General features: G+C 37.7%; 1 protein-coding gene and 1 non-coding gene across 3 annotated transcripts in view; one reads left to right on the top strand and one right to left on the bottom strand.

Annotated features, from left to right (window-relative positions):
- Positions 1–22,178, bottom strand: part of LOC117141197 (serine/threonine-protein kinase NLK) — a 64,921-nt gene that overhangs the window by 14,304 nt on the left and 28,439 nt on the right. The window lies entirely within an intron of this gene.
- Positions 8,392–8,464, top strand: Trnaa-agc. The gene has a single exon. It is a non-coding gene; the product is annotated as a tRNA-Ala (tRNA).

The following is a 22,178-nucleotide window of genomic DNA, read 5'->3' as shown; positions in this document are numbered from 1 at the left end:
CCCCGTCGATCATTCCTAACTCCAGTGCGCATTCCCCTCGAATGCTTTGAGCAGCTTAAGCTGAAAAATAACTTTTCAATGACTTTTCGGGTTCGGACCTCGCCTGCGGGTCACATCTGCCTCAACTTTACATTATTATTTCATTCCTCTTCCATTTTTTTGCATTCCCTGTATTCCTTACATACTTTTTGTATTACACAAAATGATGTTTTGGACCCTTCCTTTTTTTTTTTTGTTCGTTTGAGAGGCCAGCAGCAGCATCAGCAGCCCTCATCTGCTTGCATAATTTCATTTTTGATTTCTTCTGACACTTTGCACATGCTTTTTGAATAACTCATCACCTTGTGCACTCATCATCAAACATTCTTGGCTCAGCCACACCCCCTTCGAGGCTCCTCCCCCCTCCCCCTCTTTAGGAACCCAGCTCCTTAAAAGCTGATCCATCCAAGTGAGCATTTGTTGCCTTTGGGCCTTTAACTTCCTGCTGCCGCAGTCGTCGTCGTCGTCTGACTCTGCCCCTTTTACCCATCTACCAGATCCACCCGTTCATTGAACCCTCGGCATTCTGGATCCGATTCCCCTCGAATATTTTTACTCGATTCAAACACTTTTAAAAGCATTTTCGTTTAAAAAGGCAGGCAAAAGTGCCACATTTAAAACAAGCAATATACCACATAAAGCACTGCATTTCACGAATTCGACACTTGATTTCTTGGGATACTGTTAACTAATAAAATATTTAATAAAACCTAGTCATATTTAATAAAAAAAATCGCCCTGAAACCGCTTTTAAAGTGCATCAAAGTTGCCCGCTTGCATATCGCTGTTCGAAGTCCTCAATTACTAATTGCAGTTTTGCTATAATTATAGGCCCATTATATATGCCACATGTGGCAGTCGACGGGGTGGCATTTCGCATTTTGGTCTGCGTGTAAATTACTAATTTGCCCTGTTGTCCTGACGTCGCTTTGATTGTCTCTGTCACTCCCCCAGCACCTCCAACTGCCCGTCCCTGTCGCCCTGCTCTTTGTTTGCCCTGTGATGTGCTGATCCATCCAATTGTTGTGCTCCTGTGCTGATGTAAGCATTTCGCAGTGTCCATTATTTTGGTCAACCACCGGCAGAGAATACGTTGGATACAGTGAGAACTCATGTGGGTGTACAGTGTGTAACCTCTTGCTAATAATATTAAGCCACATTATAAATGTTAACTTATTCACATCATAAGCTTTATCATTTGCCAAAATAAATACTGTACAGCATAATTTGGTACAATTGAATTCAGTTTTGCTTTAAGTTTTGGGGCAGGAATTGCAGATTGTTTATCGTTATTTTGCCTGTAGCACACATGCATTGCATATGCGTCATGTTTAGACCAGGTTTTCCCCCGACGGCAACTAATTCGCATGTTTCAACCATTTCACACTGTTATAATTATAGCGATGTATGCCAATACCAGCTGGGAATTCTAACGCCCCAACCCCAACACTATTCGGCTCTCTTTCACTTCGCCCTCTAGCTGTCTCTTTTCCGCTTAGTTTCTCTGTGACTACGCAACATTAATTGCAACATATTCGCTTTTGTTAATTGACTAATAACTTTGGGGTTTATGCCCCCCTGGGTGTAGGAGAAAAATGGGTCACGAACAGGATGAGAATTGGGGAAAAATGCACAGTCATGCAGGCGAATACAATTAGGCTTAATTGAATTTGATTATATAAATAAAATAACGAATAGACACAAGTTGTCAAGAATGGCTTTAAACATTCAATTTAAAACTAGCTTAGCTAGCTGTGTGCGTCTGTGTGTGAAAATATCTGTGGAAAAGCTAGTAAAACCCAATCTCCGCTCTTCCGCTCCATCATCTCCCGTCTCTCTCTCTCATTCTCCCTCTCGCTCTCCACCCACTTCCTGGTCTACCTTGCTCCCACACCCTTTCTCCCAATTTCCCGCCTATTTCATCGTCGTCGTCTGCTTCAATTTATGCGCGTAATCAATTTTACAAATGGCCTGCAGGCAAAGGCAGGTGGTAGGCGTGGCATTTTCCATCCGGAGAGCGAGCGAGCAAGAGAGAGAGACGGAGATAGAGAGAGAAAAATAAATTTATGCAATTTAGAATTTTCCAAGGGTTGGGCAAGTCTAGTGCTAGTATGTGCAGTCAATGACTTTCACAGCCGAACGAAGCTAAAATCAATTAAAATCCATTTTGATTGCATACTTCACTCGAAATCCTTCCTGCCAACATAATTCCCCTGCGAGTGTATTCCCCCACTTAAGTATACTACGAAAAATGTGAACACATTAAAAATGTTCTCAAGGAAAAAGCAAAACAATAGAGTCATTGTCAATGTCGTTAGCTCGATTGCCGCTTTCCTTCTTTGTTGCCTTTGAGTTCTTGGCCATATTTCACTTTAATGCCCAAGAAACTGCTGCTTGGCACAGACTTTTTGCGGGGGGTGGGGGTTGGCATGAAAAACGACAACAGGCTACAACAACAGAGCGCCAAATTGCCAAAGACATTTAATGAAATATTTACGTACATATATATATATATGAAAGTTGGGCCCAGGCTTTGGCCACAGCCACCGTCATAATTTTATAATTTTCTGTGTAATTGTTTTGGGGCGAAGTGAAAATGTTTGGCATGACCTAATTGATGACACATATAAAAACTCTTAGCATTTAATTATTACTTATCCCGTTTTGTGCGTTTAATTTATTTATACTTCATGTTCTCTCTAATGGCTTACCTGTAAAGAGAAAAACAAATAAAAGAAAATTAATATGGCTTTTAATTTAGATGTTCTATATTAAAGCTGGGCACACTTAGGCATTAATTTTACTTAGTTTAAGAGCTTTCTAAAAGTGTCCTGAATTTATTCACTGATCAATGTAGCAAAATGCCAAACAGCAAACTTGTCGTAACCAATTATGTAAAAATCTGTTTAAAATTTAAATTCAATGTTGGCTTTTCCGCGCTGCCATCCTTCCCAGATTGATTATGACATTTTCCTCCTGCCACGTTTTCCAGCTTCTGACGCAAATGCGCCTCAACATATGCAACGAGTGTTTTATGTAATGGAAAATTACCAAAGTGCCAGCGAGACAAACAAAAAAGCGAACCAAATCGGCGCCAGATAGAAGAAACAAGTTTGCGGCACATGCACTTGACACATGCCAATGGATGGGGGCGAGTGGGGGAAGAAAAACTTTCATAGCCACCCTCGGGTGGGTGGTTACAAAAATAATAATCATAATGATGATGATGATGAGGATGCTGATGATGATGTGGCCTTGAATCATCACAGCAGCCGAAATGTGTGGGCGCCCAAGCAAAATCGCTTCGTTTCATTTCATTTCATTTCATTTCGTTACGTTACGTTTTTGTGCGGATTTGTCCGCAAACAATGGAGCAATGTGGTCCTGCCACTGAAATGCCAAAAAATAGCCAAAGGACCCCAAAGGCAAAACAGTAGCCGCCATAATGCCACGCCCACAACTTCAGCATATTTGGGCTGATTGGACTGCTAATGGGCAACAATCGGTGGATATGATTCTACTTGGCATGATATGAATGATTGATTTTAAGTTTATATATTTTTACAGATTTAAATAGTTACTTAAGTCGCATGTTGCCTTATTGTTAGTTAATGTTTTGATTTGTCAACGAAACAGTTTACAGGGTAATTCGAAGTGCGCAGAAAACATTCATTCCTAATGACATTCCCTTTTTCCTTTGTTGTCGCTTCATACTTAAGACCGTCATCAGCATTTCTCATGGATTTTCCACTCCAACCGAGCAACCCTCACCCCCCCCTGCTGCCCAGCAATTTTGCATGGCCGAGCGATTTCTTGTTGTGTTTCGCATGTTTAATTTAGGCGGCTCCTCTTTCTCTCCTCGCTCAATTCTCCATTTCTCCCATTTTGGAGCAGAACCCACAGCTTCCTGGCTCTTTAAACACACTAGCATGTTTGTTGATCCTGCCCGTGGGGCCAAGGACGAAAAAGGTCTGTCTTCCGGACAACTGAGTTGAGGATTCTGGAGCAGAAACAGGGGCTCTGAACGCCCGTGGCGCTCTTCGGGTTACTTTTAAATTAATTATGCGCTTAATTGTCTAATTATTGCACTGCAACCAACAAAAAAAGGTCAGATAGTTTGCTTCGGCAATTCGTGCTGTTCATTTTTGGGCCGACAAAAGAAGAACTTTTGGCTTTTCCGGGAAAATAACGTGTAAGCTAAATGAGATTAACTCTGCCTTTACAATTATATCAAAGTAAATAATATTCTATGGAGCTAAAAATCATCCACTCAATCTCATTATATTATAATAACACCTACTCCTTAAAAATTTTGATTTATGAAACACACCAACTAGTCTCCTTTGACTTAATTCCATTTAATTGAATAAAACAAGACTTTTTGTTTATTTTGTAATTCTAGGCTATTTATACTTAACACCTGGCTAAGCTTTTACGCCAATTCATTTGGCCTTTCCACCAGTGAAAACCTCTTTCTCCATTTCACCTTTTATTATTCTATTTTGGCTCTCAGCGGCACGCATGAAAGTTGAGGCAAAAGATTTTTCAAACAAAAGTTCAAGGCGATGCCGCTTATTCTTTTTATGCTTGGCAGGAAAATGTATAAATTTCCACCGCCGCCCGCTCATTAAAAAGGGTGGAAAATGTAATAAAAGATGAAGAAGCAAACAAAAAGAGAAATTTGCAAGAATAGTAGAAAAAAATTCTTGTGGCGTCTGTGAATAATTTGTTAAAATTAAGCCCAGCCCAAGGGCGTGGCGAACACTCTCTAATGATATATACCGTTGCAACAGTGGGTGGCTTTTGGTGGGGGGAAGGGGAAAAGGGGGCGGGTGAGCCCTGCCGCGGGTGACATAAAAATATTATAAATGTAAATGGCGAACGTCGTCGGCTCCGTTGTCGGGCACATTTCTCATGTGAGCGAAGGAAAACAAAGGACTCTTGGCCAGGTTGGGGGAGTTGGAAACGTGTGCGATGTAGTTACTCCAAGGCTGGCAGACAAAGCGTCGTCGCGGCAAAGGGAATTGCAAGTACGGGAGCACTTGGATTATGCAAAACGGGTCCAAACGGATTACCTACTTGAGTGTGCGCAGCATTGGAGCAGTAATTAAAATTCTAAAGGAAGATTTTGAAAAATCAAAAAATATATTTGATTAATTAAAATAAGGATCCTAATATATATTAATCAAATAGAACACTTTCAATTTGTTTGTATAATTTACTTGCAAAGGAATCTTGACAATGATTTATGTACAAAAACACGAAGTCATATAAATTTCCATTTATATACCGCATATACCCATTAAAACAAACATTTCATGCGCTATCAAAACAGGGCACAAATTCAATATTCCCTTAACCATTTTTCTTTCATATCATAAAAGTAAAAGAAAAATATGTAGCCGACTTTTTCGCGTCACGTTGTATAAGCTTGTGTGGGTGCATGCGTGAGTGTGTGCGACTGTGTGTGTGCGTTTCAGGTGGAGCGTGTGCCATAAGCATGACAAGCTGTCATTGTTTTTTGTGCCACGTCCTTGTTTTCAGAGTCCCCTGCCCCTGCACCACCCACTTCTCCTATTTTTTTTGATCCTTTCTCTCACGACTTTATTTCTCTCAACAAGTTGCTCATACGCCACGTTGTACTAATAAGTTAATAGCTCATCTCGCGCGTTTCTTTCGCTCCTTCCTTCACTTTCTCCACTCTTGACAAATTGGTAGAAAGCCCCGAAATAAAATAGGATTTTGTACACGTCGGAGAAAGTTATAACAATGGGTCAGGTTCAAGTGTGGAACAAAATATATGGCATGAAATTGCTGAAATCATGGCCAGTGATGGAAGCAGGAGATGGTGGGTGGAAAATCGAGGCCAAGAAGGCTGGTTGTAATCTAAAGATTTTCCAAAGCCAGCGCAACCGACAGCTCAAGGTCTCGAGTTCCTTTGTTTGGGCTCTCTTCTTTAGCATCCTTTGCCGTAATCCAACCCTATCATTGATGGGCGACGCTCTAATAAATTTCAATACTCGACGGACAAACAATGCCAAACGAACGATTTGAATGAAGTTGCCACTTTATCGCAAGGCGCACACATAGAAGTGTGTATATATATTATATAGCCATTGCATAGGCATTATCCTAACAGCCAGACCACAATGACCTTCGGGCTGAAAGGCCGTTCGCCGTTGATAAGCCACGTTACGATTTATCCTTTATCTTTTTCGACTTGAGGTAGGTCTTACGTAACTCGTTACAGTATGTGGCACGCTTCGCTATTCCTCTCGCTTTTGTATCTTCTATCAATAATTTATGAAACGCTTTTCATATTTATGACAGACACGCGTGCAAATGTGAATATTTATAACGAAAAAGGATGTTCAACGTGACCGACTTTAATCTACTTAACCCTTCTGCTTTCCGCTTTGCTTAGAATTAATTCAGTCATTTATCAAAGTCCCGCTTTAATGCATTAGACGCAAGGACACGCTTGGATTTTATTTGTAATTTAGCACGCTATTTGCGCTGTTTTAATAGACAAATGATGGCCATTTAATGGTAATTGCCAGTTATAATAATGTCGCTCTTTAAAAAAATGACAGCTGTTGGTTGCTCATTTAAAGTCAAACTATATATGAATGAAACGAAAGTAAATAACTGGCTTAAGTTACCAAACTGTAGGTGTTTAATTTATTTTTGGAAAACTTTCTCAGTTTTTTTGTCCACCTCTTTTTCCATTTGCGGAAACGCGTTTCCTGTAAACTGACCCGCTTTTTTGTTGACCATTTCACTCAACCTTTTATCCCCTAGCTGACCTTATTACACATATTTGTAGGTCTAAAAATATATACATAAATTCTCCCATTTCTCATTGTTACTGATGACATTAATTCTGGCACGCGATGTCAATTAGCATTCCCAGTTGAAATATGCCTGATAGTCGGAAAACAAAGTTGGAAAAATGACGGTTGATAAACCGCGGAGTCGTGTGAACTCATAGAGTAGGAATTCTGTGAAACATGTGAGAAATATTTCCCCGTTACCTTTGCATTTTCCAGTCTTGCACCACCACCACCACCTGCATGACATGTCCGAAAAGTCGGAAAATTTACGCGCCCGGTAATTGACAAAGGCTTGTGGGTTTTGCAAATGGCGAGACTTGGTTGTTTCGGGCGCCATCTGGGACTACTGTGCGTATGTGTAATATGAGCCGCAAAGGGGACACACGGGAAAATGGGAACACAGGAGCGATAGACCACAAATCTTAAATGTCAAATGGCTTGAGTGACATTTGTATTGATTAGTAAATGCGATTAATCATGACTTTTGTGTGTATGCGGTGTTGTGTGCTGGGTGTGTAGCATGTGGCATACGCAGCCGAGTAACAAAAATAATGTTACACAAGATAAATCTCCCCACCATTCGATCCCCTGAAATTCCTTTAATTTGGTCACATCTGTTGTTGCCTTAATCAAGCAAATGTTTTCATCAAAAACCGCATAAAGCCAATTTGCCTTCGGGATATTCAACTACAGTATACATTCTAAAGAGTGGAAATTTGTTTAAAGAACAGGCTGTCAACTTCTTAGCCAATATATGAATATTTGCAATCGAGCGAAAACAATGTCGAATTTTTTTTTATTTTCATTAAGTTGAGGGTGCACTGTAACTAGTCGCCTCCTGTTATAAAATAAATAAATATAAATAAAGAGATGGCAATGTAAGGAGAAAAAGAGACGGCAGCAACAAAAACACGTTCGACACGTTCAGCGAAACTGAAACTAAACAAGTAGTGACCCAAATTCGCTCCACAAATATTATAATAGGCCCTCCTCACTCATCTTCAGATCCATTTCGCTATCTCTTTTCCGTCTCATATTATTTTCCGGCCCATGCTTCCTTAGCTAATTAGCCTGTAATAGAGCACTTTCCAAATGACGCAATAAATTTGCTTTTCTCTTCGAGCAATTAATTAGCTAATCATAAATGTAAGGCAAGACTTTGGCCTAACCAATCAATTCATGTAAGTAGAGCGAGATTAAATAGTTACACGCCAAGGGAAATTGACGATTTACAAAAATGGGGTATTTGGGTGCCCAAAATCAGTGCTAACGAGTTGCTGGAGTGAAAAAGTGCTCAAAAGTGTCAAGTTCAGAAAGCTTTTGTCCACTGCTTCATCAGCTGACTGAGCATTTTCTTGCTTATTTATAGATAAGCCCGCAAAGTAAAGCAAAACCAAACTATGGAAATGAAATCAAATTCAACTGCCCGATCGCCACAACAACAATTTCTTGTATAGCTTCTGCACACGCTATAGTTTTCGTTCGCTTTTGATTTGGCTAAGCACGTGTGCCGTTATGTGGGGATGTAGCTCAGATGGTAGAGCGCTCGCTTAGCATGTGAGAGGTACGGGGATCGATGCCCCGCATCTCCAGTTGATACCTTTTTTTTTCTAATTCCTTTTATTTGATTTTATTAATTTAATGCACGCAATAATCATCGCCATGTAATACAATTAAAGAAATGTATGAATATAATTTATTGCCTTCAATTTGAATGAACTATATTGCCTATTGCAATATTGTAAAGACATTTTCAGTGATGTTCCGTGAAATTTAAGAAAACCGCATTTCATTGAAGAGTTCTCAGTATTCCCAGCACTTGAGTCAAGGACAAAAGGCCTTAAAATGGACGCACTGCAGCATTAAAAATAAGAAAAATAAAAAGAATAAAATAAAATTGAACGGAGAAAAAAACGGTTGAGATAAAAAGAGCAGTGGAAAAAGCAACGGAAAAAGAGAAATCACGAATGCGTCATAAAAACTTTGCACATCAATGCGCAGCGCGGAAAAGGGCGGTGGCGGCGGCGGGGGGCGTGGCAGGCGCATAGATAGCGGATGGGGGCCATCAGCAGCCACTTTTGAGCCAAGCATCTAGCCAACAAAGTCCTGGGCGAAAAAATACGCGATTACCAACAGTGATGGTTAAATAAATAGCATTCAAATTTGATATAACGACTTCATCATTTAAAAAAAAAAGATAAGGCAAAGTATTTAAAACAGATCTTATTTTCATATGGTATCTAGAATAATATTAATAAACAAAGAAAAATATGTATCTTTTCCAACTGATTAAGAAAACTTTCAGTATATATATATTGCTTTGCACAACAATATAAAAACCTAACTTTAAAGCGCATTTTTGCAAACCTATAATTACGACCTCAACTGTATAAGTGTGTTATATAAATAAAAAAGAATTCGCTCCTGCTGTTTGGACCAAGATGCGAGCGCAGGCACTTGAAAATCCAGCAAAAAGTGAGCAAAACGCGAGGGGTGAAGTGAAGTGAAGTGGGCTCGGATCCATTCTGAAGGGTAACTGACCAAAATGGTTTGGGTCAGGCCGAGGAGAGAACGTTTTTATTGCAATTTCTGGCTGGCTGGTTGGATGGCCGGCCTTTTCAGCGGCTATATGCGTGCTGTATGGCCGGCAGCCTCATTTGTTGATGGATTAGTCAAAGAGCAGCCACAGGGGAAATGTGGGGGGTGGGGAGTGGATGGAAGGTGGAGAAGGAAGAAGGGCAGGCAGAACAGCAGGAGCATTTCCTCATTTGCCTGTGGCAATGCAATTTTACTGCTGCAGTTTTGCGGCTCCTGCAGTGCATTTTGGCCACGGCAACGGGCAAGGAGCTCGGCCACATTTTTGCTGCTCATTTTGGCATCATTAAAGCCTTCAGTTACCGCATTTTTCTCCTGCTCCTTTTTGTCTCCTTTTCCTGGCACGCACAGGCACAAAATTTTGATTGATGATTGAATGCAACAGCAGCAGCTACAACATCTGATGAGCAACAGCTGCTTAATGATTGAGCGAACGGCAACGAGGCAGCCAACTTCAAATTGTTGTAAAACCTCTTGAAATACGCTTTAAGCTCATTACGCGCAAGTTATCAAACTTTAATCAAGGTTGAGTCATGCTTAAAAAACTTTTTTTTCTTTTTGGACCACATGACTCACAGAACTACAGCTTTTGTGAACATAAGTGGGAAATAATTAAATTAGGTCGGATCAATAAGGAATTAAACACACATTCATTAAAACTTTTTGGACTTTTAATGCCGATCACAATGGAAGATGTTTCTTAAGGTACAAAGAAGATGTTTAAAAACTTTTAGCTTATAGGTTTTTAAAGCGGCACAAAATAAGCACTATTTTTATAGTTAAACAATAGAGCAATACAATTAATAATCTTGTTCTTATTTAACATTTAACTGGAAAAAATTATCACATTGCAAAAACCTTGAGGTGCAACAAGCCACGAATTCATGTTTATACCCTTGCATTTTTGTAAGTTATTTTTTTTTTTTTTGGTCCATGCCGTTGGCATTGTTTTAAACTAATTTTTTTCACAGAAATCTATTTCAATTTTTATATGCTCTGGGTGAATTTCATTGTTTTAGTCAGCATTTAACCGTGAGGCATTTTTGTATTTGCATAGGCAGTATAATGAACATGCAGTCCATAAAAAAAATATGGTATTTAAATGGTTTTAGTTATTTGGAATTTAGAACAAGAACTGCACACGTATTTTATTAGCTTTTGATTGTACACAACAGCTTTTGGATTTTTAATTTATTAGCTATAAAAAGTGTTTCCTTTGGCAGAATTGACGTTAACTGTTTGTTTGCCTCTTTAAATTTAACTCCCTTTGGGGGAATTAACCCTTTTGACATTCATCGCTGACGTTAATTACTTCGGATGCCTTCGCCTGGCTTAACGTGTTTTATTTATTTAATTTTCTCTTTGGCATTTCCCTTTATTTGACACACACAATCTCAATGAATTTTTAATGATAATCTATATGGTTTATTTTAAATTTATACACTTTTAAGCAAATTAATTCTGTCTTGCAGCTTAAAACTGCAGTGCTGCACTTTGCTTGGACATTTGTGTGGCAATTTTTGTGTAACTTTTCTTTCGGGGTTTTCTTTTTAAGTTTTCGGCATTTAGCAACCAAAATGTTGCCTTTTGTGGTTGTTGTTTGGCAACACACAACAAAATTTGGTAATCGGTTTAGGCTGAAAGCAATTTGGCAACTGCATTTCGAAGCCATTCAAATGCCACACTAAAACATCTTTAAGTTTGTGTGGGCTTTTTGGTTTAGCATATGTTTTGAACAAACATTTGTCGAACAAATGTTTCCTAACTCAATTAAAAAAAAAAACACATTGTCTTGATTAATCACCCGTTTTGGGCGTGTTATGTGAGTCAGCTCAGGTTGCAGGTGACGCAATTATAGCGCATTCCTCTTGGCCTTTTGAACTTGTCACTTTCAGATCAAACTGATATTGAAACCAGATTAGGGAAACTTTGAAATACCCAGCGATTTTTCAGTTCCCCATTTTAGTTTCTCACATAAATTGCAATTAAATACGACTGTCCTATCCGAAGTTCATCGATACCTCAATAATTTATCCGTAAATCCATAATGAAGAATGCAAAATAAGCTTGTTTGCTATCTCTAACCATTTAGGTGCCATCAGTTTTGGCCAAATATTATTGTTGCTTTAACCTCAGTGTGTGTGTTTAAAAAATGACCATCGTAGGGACAGTTGACCATTTTCCCACACCAAAATAAGAAAAAACTAGAAACTGAAAAAAATGTCACAACAAAATCAACTAAAAAAGAGGAAGCACCACGCGGCAGACACAAAACATGTTTAAAAATGCATAAATTAAGGAGGGCGGGCAGTAAAAACAAAAAAGAAAAAAAAACACTGAAAAAGCGGCAGCAAAGCCAAATGCAAATCAGCATTGAGGCCAAAGCGAAAAAAGGAGGGCAGCCATGGGAGCTGGTGGGCGTGTTAATTACACACACCGGGACACAGTGCCTGCAAGAAGTTTTCCGACAGGAAAAAGGTTCTCACTGAAAATTAATTTTTAAAAATGAAACATGTTTTTTTCCATTATTAATAAATTTTAAATGTAAACAGCATAATAAGAACACATTATTTTTAATAATAAAAAGAAACATTTTCAATTTAAGCTAGTGCGTAAAACTTAAACAAAACCCACTGTGCATTAGCATAAAAAAATAGCGCAAATTGGCAAAGCCGTAGAATCTGTATTGTATTTTCTTTTAGACCCAGTTTACGGCATTTTCTGCTCTAAAGTTAAAAACCAGGTGCGTTATTACCGATGTGTGTGTGTGTGTGTGTGCGAATTTGGAAATGCATTGGCAAGCGGAAATGTAAAGCACAACACAAAATGCAAATGCAGAAAAAAGTCAGCAAAGCAACACAGAAAATAAAAAAAACGTAAGAAAATAAGAAACAAAACCTCAAACAGCTGATGGTGACGATTCAAAAGGCATCGCTGCTTTTGTGTGGTTTAATGACCTTGCCCAAGTTGCGCGCCTCTCGCTCGCACCCGTTGTAAAAAAAGGTGGGGGACAGGGGGATGGGGATGGGGGGCCATTGGTATTTGCTCCCCTGCCAAGCTGACGCCATGTGGTCGCTAATGCGCGAGGGAGAGGGGTGCACGCGCGGGAATGGGACAGCGTTCGTGCCTAATTTTAATTTTATGCACACTTCGCACGCCTCACACTCCCACCATTCCCCTTCTCATTTCCCCCTTTTTATGGCCCTCTCCCTCGCTCTTTTTATTGGCCGAACGCAGCGAATTTTATTTTTAAACTATTAAAAACTGTATCGGCCAGAGAATTGTGTCAAGTGTAAATTGAATACATTGTCGGTCGCCTCTTTTATTTAAAGATATGATAAAATTAAACAAGAAACTGAGAAAAAATAGCAAAATCGCATGTAGGCGTCACATTTTTATTTGGCTTTCGTTGATAGAAGAGCATAAAAATCGTATCAAATCGATACCATAAAAAAAGCGAATATACAAATCGTTAAAACAGGGTGACTAGACTTGCGAAATATATGTATATGTTTTCTAGACATTATTGCTAATTTATGACCCCAAGAAAACACATATACACACAATCCTACGAAAGTCAATGACATATGAGGGGGTGGCAGGTATTATATCTTTTGGTGTGGGAAACGACTTAAATGAAAGGAAATGAAATGGCACTAGCAAAAATGAATGGAAAATGTGACGCTGAAAGTGGATTCATTATGTCGCAACCTGGCAACAGAAATTTGAAGGGGAAACTTGGCGATAGCAAGGTCTTCACTAATTATGATGTAAGGAAAAGAGATTAAAAGCTATTTGTGTGTGTAGACTTAAAGCCTCAACATGTGAAAATCTAAACGAATTACTTATGCAAAATTCAAACATATGTATGTAGATTGTTTCTAATAACCAAATCACTCTGAACTTATTTAAAATTTGGAACGCAACTGATTTTATGACATCGAAATGCGGCGCTAATTGATAAGAAACCTTTCAAGTTCAATGGCTTTTAGGCCAGCGAGTTCTTATCTGTGATTCCCTCGCAAGTTTTTTATTTCATTTCTTGCCCATTTAAACGATGTTATCAAATCAAAAACCTTTTAGACTCTCAAGCAATTCCGTGAATTCGAAGCGAAGTTAATCAGTGCCAATTCCAGTGGCAATTACAGCAGCCATTCTATCTTATCATCCTTATAATCTTCCGTGATCAACGTGATCAGCATTTAAAATATATAAACCCTCAAAGCTTTTGTTTCCATTTTTTTTTATTGTTTTATTTCCTATTTAATGTTTCTATCTTATCGCCGCCATGAAGTAACGTTTACTTTATTCCCTTTCCAGTGAGAATCTAGGGCAAACAAACAATTGACTGACAGGCAGCATTACGTTTATTTGTCCAACGAATGTCGGAGTGACTAATTTCATTTTGATTATTTTGTTTCAAGTGTGGATGGAAGAACTTGCAGAGCAATGAACTTTGTTTTTATTGTCTATCATTTGGTTTTATCTCGAAAAATGGGGGAGAAAAACCAGCGTGGAAATGCTAGAAAAGTGCTGCTAATGTTTTTTCGTGGGGAGGCGCGGTGTCAATTTTTCCATCATTACGGGATTTGGATAAATATACACGATAGTTTGATTTTCAGCTTGAAGAACCCACGCAGAGTCATAAATCAGCGGAGAATCAATAGAATGAAACATGGAAGTCCATCAATGATTCCAAAAATTAGAAACGAGACTTTCGGGGGTCGAAAAGTGGCATGTGGGATTTTTTCCATTAAATGGTTATTATTGTTACCGCAGGCTTTTAACACTACTACACTAATTTAAACTAAAAGTTTAAAAAGAATAAAGCGGCAGTTGTAAATTGGTAAGAAAACGCAAAATGGGAGACCAAAATCGTCAAAGGAAACTGCAGAAGAATGAGAAATGAAATCTTTCTTTATTTCTCTTTATCTTTGTTTTTGCCAATTAAACAAAGGCGGCATATTTGGTTGCCTGGAAGGGCTTGAATACTTGCCACTGGTAATCAAAAGTTACGTGCAGCTGTTTCCATTCTCATACAAATTGATTTCAATGAAATCCTCCTACATGAAAACTCGTTCCAACCAAATTTTCCAATTGAAATTTTCCCCGCTGAGCCCAAAAATAAACTTACCCACTTCGTTGCAGACGAAGGAGGGAAAAAAGAGCGACAGATAACACGTATTTTTGCTTACCTGCAACGAAATTGAAAGAGGGGGAGAAATTAATCAATAAATATATATCTTTAATGGACGTTTATTACTAAAAGTAGAGTTAAGTAAAGCCGACAACATTTTCAGCATTTTATTTGGCAACAAATCATTTTGCAAGTGTCATAAATAATCCACATACGAGTACTCGATTCGAACCGAGTTTTAAGACTATCTTAAAGACTGAGACAGACAAGTGCAGGTTGGTTCATAATTTATGCAACTATATTATGATTTTTTTAAGCAAGGGAAACCAGTTCTTCAAAAAGAAGTCCATTAAATGTTGCATATTATGTGAAAACTTAGCTGATTTCGAACCTGAGTTATAGGAAGTTTAAAAAGATAATGCTTAAAGGTAGCTCAATGAAGCTGGGTTCGGAAAAATCGAATTTTTGAAATTTAAAAGCTGGAATCGTTTGCCCATTTTTTGCCCATGTTTGCCCACCAATTAGTTTTTTTTGCCCACGTCCAGTTTTTGAGATATGAATTTTCGAACAAGTTCGAAAATTTTCGAAGATCAAAAATTTCACTTTTTTCAAAATTTTTTTTTTTTAATCGCAATAACTTCGTTTGCCCACGTTTGCCCACCCTTTAGAATTTTGAAATTTTCGAAAATTTTCAAAAATCAAAAATTTGACTTTTTTCAATTTTTTTTTTTTAAATCGCAATAACATCGTTTGCCCACGTTTGCCCACCCTTTACAATTTTGAAAAAATTTATACTTTAGAAAATATAAGACATTCAAGTTTACCTATGTGTCTTTGCCCATCCTTTGAAATTAATTTTTTTCGTTTGCCCACCCTTTAATATTACATTTTAACGTTTGCCCACCCTTCAAAATTATTTTTTTTCGTTTGCCCACTCTTAAAAATAAAAAATTTCGAATGCCCACCTCTTAAAACTAAAAAATTTCGTTTGCCCATCCTTTAAAATTAGTTTATTTCGTTTGCCCACCCTTTAAAATTAATTTTTTTCGTTTGCCCACCCTTTAAAATTTTTTTATAATGTTTGCCCATCGTTTAAACTTAGTTTTTTCGTTAGCCCACCTCTTTAAAATAAATATTTTCAGTTAAAAACGTTTTCCCACGCCTTAAAAATGTTTTTTTTTCGATTTTCTACTTATAAAACCAAATTTGTACATATGTATGTAATAACTGTAAGTTGTGCCGCCAATTCACATATGTACCTTAGGATCGGCGGACAGAATCACTAATATTATATGATTATGATGAACACACACATATATATATATATACAAAAAACTATATATATACATATGTATGTTCATCAACACTTGCATGAAATTTATCAATGATTAAGAAAAATTTATAAATTGTAAGCGAATGATTAACATTATATAAATATTAAAGAAAAAACTGTGTAACGGGTTGCGATCTCCGTATGTACGTTCATCATAATCATATAATATTAGTGATTCTGTCCGCCGATCCTAAGATACATATGTGAATTGGCGGCACAACTTACAGTTATTACAGTAGAAAATCGAAAAAAAAAAACATTTTTAAGGCGTGGGAAAACGTTTTTAACTGAAAATATTTATTTTAAAGAGGTGGGCTAACGAAAAAACTAAGTTTAAACGATGGGCAAACATTATAAAAAAATTTTAAAGGGTGGGCAAACGAAAAAAATGTAATATTAAAGGGTGGGCAAACGAAATAAACTAATTTTAAAGGATGGGCAAACGAAATTATTTAGTTTTAAGAGGTGGGCAATCGAAATTTTTTATTTTTAAGAGTGGGCAAACGAAAAAAACTAATTTCGAAAGGTGGGCAAACGAAAAAAACTAATTTTAAAGGGTGGGCAAACGAAATAAACTAATTTTAAAGGATGGGCAAACGAAATTATTTAGTTTTAAGAGGTGGGCAATCGAAATTTTTTATTTTTAAGAGTGGGCAAACGAAAAAAAATAATTTCGAAGGGTGGGCAAACGAAAAAAACTAATTTTAAAGGGTGGGCAAACGAAATAAACTAATTTTAAAGGATGGGCAAACGAAATTATTTAGTTTTAAGAGGTGGGCAATCGAAATTTTTTATTTTTAAGAGTGGGCAAACGAAAAAAAATAATTTTGAAGGGTGGGCAAACGTTAAAATGTAATATTAAAGGGTGGGCAAACGAAAAAAATTAATTTCAAAGGATGGGCAAAGACACATAGGTAAACTTGAATGTCTTATATTTTCTAAAGTATAAATTTTTTCAAAATTGTAAAGGGTGGGCAAACGTGGGCAAACGATGTTATTGCGATTTAAAAAAAAAAAATTGAAAAAAGTCAAATTTTTGATTTTTGAAAATTTTCGAAAATTTCAAAATTCTAAAGGGTGGGCAAACGTGGGCAAACGAAGTTATTGCGATTAAAAAAAAAAAATTTTGAAAAAAGTGAAATTTTTGATCTTCGAAAATTTTCGAACTTGTTCGAAAATTCATATCTCAAAAACTGGACGTGGGCAAAAAAAACTAATTGGTGGGCAAACATGGGCAAAAAATGGGCAAACGATTCCAGCTTTTAAATTTCAAAAATTCGATTTTTCCGAACCCAGCTTCTTTGAGCTCTTAAAGGTGCCTGATTTCAATTGAAAAATCTATTATTATTTCTATATACTACATGTGAAATCGAATGACATTATTTCCCAGCTCAGTAGAGTGTAAAATTAAGTTATCCACTCCCACGCAACATGTTACTCGTATGGCAAAACTCATCAATTAAGTCGCGAAAAGCAGTCAAGTGACAGCTAACAAATAAAATGCATTTACCAAATCAACTTTGCAGCTACAGCAGCAGCGGCGATGACAATAAAAATGAATGAAGTGAATTAAGAAATCGATAAAAAATATGCCTTCATTTTCGTTCTTCGTGTGATAGTGCAAGGCAGATATCCCTCGGAATTACGTTGATTAATTGCAAATTAGATATTTTGAGATCAATGGACAATCATCATCAAACTGATTGCAATTTGCATGCCGAATAGTCCAACTAATTAAGCTTCAATTTTACTCAATTTGATTGGATTTCATCGGTGGCGAAAACAACAAACCAAATCGAAAGGTGGATTGACCCCGAACAAACATCAACAGGCCGCAATCAAATTTATTGCTGTTGTTGACTGTTGATTAGTTTTGATTAGGCTGTGTGAAAATTTCCCAGATCCAAGGCAATAACTCCATTCATAGACTATTTTCAACATGCACTATTTAATGCGGTTTCACTTTAACAAATCTGTTTCGCATTATAACTGCTGACTTAATTAATAAACTTAATTCGAATTGAGTGAAGTAAAGTAAGCTAAACAAAAAACGGAAGTATGTTATTCACATTTAAATTGGTAGAAAATGTTGCACACCCTGGGCGGGGCATATCAAAAATAAATGTGTTAGCCGTTGAGAAGTTGGAAAAGCTGGAAAACAGGTATTCTACACAGCACACACCTGCTGCTTACCACCTCCAACTTCCCCCTCCACTCTTGATATAAATGTTTATTACGTTTCCTGCTCCAACTATTTCAAACGCAAATGACACAAAAAACACGCTCTTGACAAACTTCGAGTCACTTGAAAAAGGGAAATTAAAGGAAACGGATGTATGTCAAAGGGTTGGAGGATTACAAACAACAATTAGACGATAAGGAAACATAATTGTAGCCAGGGGCTTGGGAAACTTCCTCAAGATAGTTGCAAAGGCAATGAGAACGCTTAGTAGATGAAAAGGAAATGAGGGATTTCATTAAAAGCAATGTGCACAAGAAGTAAATAAAACGGGAAATCTCCAAAGGATATAAGATAGTTGCAGCAAGTAATATACTAATTGAAATGGGGTCTAATGAATGGCACAAATAAAAACAATATTTAAAGCTCTACATTATATAAAAATATAGATATTAAACAATGGGAAATGATGTCCTTTTTGTGGCCTCAAAAAGAGACAAGTTTCCACTAGTTTTCCAATTTGCTTTTCCGAGAAAATTGTGTCCTAACGTGCTTGGAAGAACAAAAACTATGTTCTCCAACAACTTTATTCCCATCTCAAAGTTTTCGCTGTGCATTTACATAGGACAGGAAATCACCTGCTTAAGGTTTTTCTTTATTTCAACTTGTCAGTTTTCCCATTCGTTTCTGTTTTTTTTCTACATTTTCGTGGCCAAACCGCAAACGTGTTTGGCATTTAAAATCGATGCAAGAAAATGCAGCCGCAAAAGGGCGGAGGTGCGGGAAAAACTCCGGGGTAAAGAGGAGTAAATGCAGAAAAGAGTTGAGCAGTCGTCAGTCAACACAACTGACACGCAATGGTTACACTGGAGATGGCTGTGAAAAGGTGGAGCAGGGATGGTGGAAAGTGGCCGGAAAATAGGGAAATGCAGGGGGCACACTGAGACGAGCAGCCAACTGAGAAGTTGTGTCTGATTCCTTCGGTTGTTATTGCTAGCCATGTAATTAGGTTGTTGAACAGGCGGTTTTTCTTTTTTTGTTTTTTTGGCTATTCACATGCTGAACAATAATTGTGTAATTTTAACTACTCCATTTTGTTGTCTAACCCAGCACATTTTCTGTTAGCAATTGAATAAATTTCCATTTCCCCACCATTCGTATCTAAACCGCCGAGTTATAAATGTGGCGAAAATTTTGATAAATTCTAGTAATAAAAAAAAGCAATACAATTTAATGGGCGGCCTTAAATCAAATGAAAATTCGTCCGAATGTTAAAAAGAACCACCGAGCGAAGAGAATAAAACATAAATTGCCTCGGCTACAGCAAATAAAACACATGTGGCCCCAGATAAGAGAGAAATGAGGGGAGAATATGTAACGCGCAGAGATATCAATAAGTTGCCTTTGGGGGGCGACGCAACAGGGCGTATGCGTAATGTAATTTAAATTTGTACAAGCATAAAAAGTGTTCGCACTCGAAAAACTGCATATAAATAAAACGAATTAAATATGAATCAAATGAAGAATTTTATGATTAAGTCTATAAAAAGCAATCAGAAGAAAACAAACATGTGTACTAATATCGATTATCATAGAACAACTGAATCACATCGTAGTATCTGTATTTAATAATAATATAATAGTATTAAATGCTGAACGAACTTTAAGCATTTAATTTAACTAGCTGAGTGCCAAACAAATAAACATTTTACTAACCAATTTAATAAGGTGAAATAATAACTTGAAATGTCTTTAATTTTTATGGCAACTAAATAAACACCTAACAACTGACCAACCTCTGCAAATATTATCACACCCTAACCCACGACGGAGCCAAGTCAGAGCCATTAAAAATACATATACCCAACAAATTAAGGAACAATAAAAACGCATGACCACATGCCCGAAAGGGGGCGTGTCCGCGGGCCAGTCAAGGCCAGGGGGCGGTGGGTAGAGGCCACAGGTGGCACAGGGCAAAGCCACAGAATCGCGACTCCGATGCGAGTTGAATAAACCCCGACTAAAGTCAACAGCTAACCATAGAGAACTTGTTGGAGTTTTTTATTTTTTTTATTGTATATATTTTCTTCTCTTTTTAGTTTTTTTTTTTGTGTCGTAAACGGATCGGAATCGGACTGGCAACAGTTGGACTGGACAGGCCTAAAGTTGATAACCTTGAGAGCATTTTCATGCGAAAGTTCAATGAATTTTTAGTTTCTACTTCCATGCAGAGGGAGCGACAGGGAGGGGGGCGAAACTCACATGTGACTCCAAGAAGTAGCCAACAAAAGCGTCTTGCCGGGGGAAAAGTGAAACAAAAACCAGACTAAACATTGTCGAATGATGCAGCAAGAAACGGGGCCGGAAAGAGGCAAGGCAGAAGCTGAGAACCAGTTCAGCAAACGGACTAAAAACAACAAAGATCGACGATCTGTGAAAAGTTGACTTAATGATACCTAGTATTTGTAAAAATGATCAATAAATATTATTTTACTCAAGGGAAAAAGACAGCAAAAAGTAAATAACAGCATGGTGAAAGAATTATTAGTGTGATCGTGCCCTTATTATCCTGCGGACAGTGTGACTTTGCTGCTTTTTGTTAAGCTTTAATATAGCTTTCTTTATAAAAAAGTGCCAGATATTCCTAAGATTTCTATGATTACAGGGTATTAGAACTGCACGCAGGATAAGGCAAGTGAGAATGTTAGAGGGGGACAGCAAAGCAGAAAACGTAGGAGCGAGATAGGGAGGTGTGTGAAATCGATGCGTCGTCGAAGTCTTCGTTTTTTCCATGGTCTGTCTTCGCTTTTAGTCGAAGCTCATGAAATGCACAGGAAATCAATGATTCGCTTCGGTTTCGATTACACACACACACACACATGCCGGCCCCACACACACTCGTGCATATGATAGCTATTTGCAACATGTTGCCGCAACACGCACAGCATGTTGCTGAAAGCATTTGCAATAAATTAACTAAAATTACAGACAATTATTAAGCATTGATCAAGCGTATAACTTGAGCGATGATCGCTCTCTGAGTTTGGCCTTTTTCTTTCTCCTTTTCTCCCTTTACCTTATTTCTTGTTGCATGTTTACATTTTCTTTTGCCTTACTTGCATATTTATTGGGGCGTTTGTGCATTTTAATTAAGCGATTTGTCAATTGCAGAAGACTACGTGCAGTTGAGAACTGCTTCAGGGAGTCCGCAGAGAAGGAGAATTATTGATTGCGATTGGTTGAGCAAAGAGAAAATTATATAGAAGCAGCAGGATGAAGAGAAGAAGATACATGCATGGCGAAGTTGGTAGGCGGAATGCAATTAGTCAATCATAGGGCTTATTCCGAGGCCAAGTCGACTGAAGGTAATTGAAACTGAAGCCAGATTGAGGCTTGGGGTGTTAAATTAAAAAAAAATAGCGTTTAAGGGCCAGCTCTACTTTTGTGGGTCTCACAAAGCGAATATAGATAGAAAACGGTCAGTGTGACAAGACTTCATTTGAAGTTGGCAGTGTGACCATGCAAATGCTAAAATGTATTGCTCATCTGGGCAATAATTTGAAAAAATTATTAAAAACTAGTTTATCTGATGTGTTCCTCTTGGTTTCCCAATACCCTTTCCAATAAATCTCTTCCTGTGTCGTCCCAGTTTCCTTCTTTGTTTTCAAGTTCTCTCCTCCCTTCTGATGTAATTTGAGAGTCGTGAAAGCCGCAGACATTATACATAATTTAATATGAATATTATGATCTAAAAAGGGAGACAGGGGACTTCCCCTTGCTCCTTGGCTCTTAATGACAACCCCGAGTGCTGCACTTCAACACTTTTAGTGGCAATTTACAGGAGCTGACCACAAAGAAGAAGAAGAAGAAGGAGTAAGAGCTGAAAAAACAACAAAGACGGCAACAATAATTGACCACAACAAAAGTTTTTGTCTGATTATGACAACAGATGGGAAAAAATAAGCGTAAAAAATTGAAGAGCTTCGTGTTGCAGTGAAAGAAAAATGTAATTCATCTGTAAGGATATTTTGTAAAATGCATTACTTTTACATGAAGAAAATA

Source organism: Drosophila mauritiana, chromosome 3L (genome assembly GCF_004382145.1).
Source record: "Drosophila mauritiana strain mau12 chromosome 3L, ASM438214v1, whole genome shotgun sequence".
NCBI lineage: Eukaryota > Metazoa > Arthropoda > Insecta > Diptera > Drosophilidae > Drosophila > Drosophila mauritiana.
Note: the sequence above shows the minus strand (reverse complement) of the source record. Positions and strands in the feature narration are given on the sequence as shown.